The sequence below is a fragment of the Montipora foliosa genome, chromosome 8 (assembly GCF_036669935.1).
Source record: "Montipora foliosa isolate CH-2021 chromosome 8, ASM3666993v2, whole genome shotgun sequence".
NCBI lineage: Eukaryota > Metazoa > Cnidaria > Anthozoa > Scleractinia > Acroporidae > Montipora > Montipora foliosa.
In genome coordinates, this window is record NC_090876.1 from 8247297 (window position 1) to 8249796 (window position 2500).

Genomic DNA, 2500 nt, shown 5'->3' on the forward strand with positions numbered 1-2500 from the left:
GCGAGCCAAACATGTTTGATACACCTGGTCAAACGAACCAAACATCACCAAACAAGCATGAGAACAAAAGAAATGTTTGATGTTGTTTGATCGAATCTTTGATGGAGTTCTAACGGGATCAAACATCATCAAACAAGGTGGCCAAACGATAAAATGTTTGATGATGTTTGGTCGTCAAACATTTCCCATTTGGCCAGGGCTTAACGAGGACGTGAAATCACCAACTTTGAGGTTTTGTTGACAACGTAAGCATGCAACAGAGAATTTGTAAAGTATTCATAATCAAGAGTTAAAGTTTCTTTTCCCGTATATTTGTGTTTGTGTAGAGGACTTTTAACCGTGTCCAACTGGCCCTCTGTCAGGGTTCTTCAAATCTAAATGATCGGCATTTCGCAAAGTTTGTCACTTCAAAGTTAACTTGCTTGAATTTGTTTTTATTTTAAGTTACAGTGGCCGGAACTCACAAGGAAACGAAACAGTTCTTCGCTTTATATAACACTTTAGATGATACCAAACTTTACTTAAGAAAGGAGGTAAGTTTGAAAATAAATAACCGATATTGGCGATGATGTTCACACAGCGCCCATCCTCGGAGACCCAGGGGCAGTCAGTCGAGACGGGACGTGAATCGGGACTGGCGTAAAGTTTTCAAGTAAGGCGACAAGAGCCCCTGGGAACATACCTTTAACGGACGAGTTCCAGAGAGAATTAAATTCTGATTTTCTGATTGGGCGGAAATTTCCGCAATTGTCTTTTTTCCGGCCAATCAGAGAACCTCATATAGTGAAGTCAGATCGTGATTCCTTATATCAAGTGATAAATATAAATACTACATCAACGGTCGCCTTTTTATTTCTATCGCTATCCTTGTCTGGCTCGTATAACAGACATATCATGCGGCAAAAATTTGGGTCGCAAAGGGACCCGCAAGATGCACAATTCGACCAATTCAGCCTAAAAGATTTTGTTACGTATGGGCAATCGTTACATGAACTGTAAAATCAAAATGCTTGGTCAAAACACCTTCGAAGAGCCGACTAGAAATAAATCAGGAAGAAGACCAATTGCAAGGGAAGGTACTAGTCGTCTTTTAGTGTTTCGCCTCTCAAGTTACCGTAGCGAATTGATTTTGGTATTTCTGTTGCACGGGCCAGACATGTGTCAACATTGCCATCGGCCTTTTTCAGCATCACACATAAGCTTACCTGACTGTCTATAAGAGGTTAAATTAATATTGTTTATTTTATTTTTGAATGGGGACTAAGGAGAAAATTGTTGAAATGAGGTGAATAAAAATCTTGATTTCATAGACTATTCTCATGCTATGAATATGGTCATGTACAATACCTTTTTTTCTCAATTGCAGACTATATTATGCGAGTTTTTTGTAGTTATTGTATGCTTCACAAATCTATTTGTTCACTGTTATCTTATTAACACGCATTCCGAGTTTTTGAAGTGTTGAAAACCCCTTATTATAATAACAAATTTTCGCTTTATTTTAATATAGAATTTCACCTAAAATCAACTTGATATAAGGAATCACGATCTGACTTCACTATATGAGGTTCTCTGATTGGGCGGAAAAAAAGACAATTGCAGAAATTTCCGCCCAATCAGAAAATCAGAATTTAATTCTCTCTGGAACTCGTCCGTTAAAGGTATGTTCCCAGGGACTCTTCTCGCCTTGAAAACTTTACGCCAGTCCCGATTCACGTCCCGTCTCCTTGGGTCTCCGAGGATGCACAGCGCCCAGCATTTTAGTTTTGTACTCTTAAGCTTAGTTCCCACTGGCGACATAAGGATCGTAAGCATAATCATAATCATAAACATAAACATAAGCTTCTTATGTTCTAGTGGGGACGGCCGCTCTAAAAACGTAAAGCTTTTCCTCGAAGCTGGCCGCCATCTTGAAAATGAACCTACCCGAAAGTACTGGTCCTAGACTTTAATTGGCCAAAACACAATGACCCCGTTGCGTCATTATGTTTCTCATTATGTCGTTATGATTTTCACGTGCCCACCGCAAAGAAAAGGGACATAGTCATAGTCAAAGCCATAATCATAATCATAAGAAAAATGCTCGATCATTTTCTTATCATTATGATTATGTTCATTATAAGGGCGCCTATGATTATGTTTCTGGACGTTCCAACTAAGACATAAGCGACATAACAGCGTTATGTTCGTGCTTATGATTATGATTATGATCCTTATGTCGCTAGTGGGAACTAGGCTTTAAAGTTCTACTACATGTATGATTAAAAAAACAATTTTTATTTTTCTTTGGATTTCAAAACTATGTTAACTAAACAGTAAGTGACCCAAGTTTTAAGCCTTGATTTCAAAGACACCTGTTTATTTTAACTGGAATTTTTCAATGGTCCGCCATTACTAACTTAAAAATCTTAAGAGAGAGCTGGATCGAGAACAATGACGTCAATGACTCAATAGTTTAAGAATGCAATGTATTTGTAGGCGGCTGAATTAATAGAGAGCT

At 38.1% G+C, this 2500-nt stretch overlaps 2 protein-coding genes across 4 annotated transcripts in view; both read left to right on the forward strand.

The window, feature by feature from the left end:
* LOC138012963 (coiled-coil domain-containing protein 93-like) overlaps nucleotides 1–2500 on the forward strand; it is a 298808-nt gene that overhangs the window by 30659 nt on the left and 265649 nt on the right.
* Nucleotides 1–2500, forward strand: part of LOC138012966 (coiled-coil domain-containing protein 93-like) — a 53496-nt gene that overhangs the window by 28042 nt on the left and 22954 nt on the right. For 3 of the 4 annotated variants that reach the window (XM_068859915.1, XM_068859914.1, XM_068859912.1), the window contains one exon: nucleotides 445–533. The gene's annotated coding sequence lies outside the window, so the exon portion shown is untranslated. The remainder of the gene's footprint in view (nucleotides 1–444; nucleotides 534–2500) is intronic. The other variant, XM_068859916.1, reaches the window with a different exon arrangement.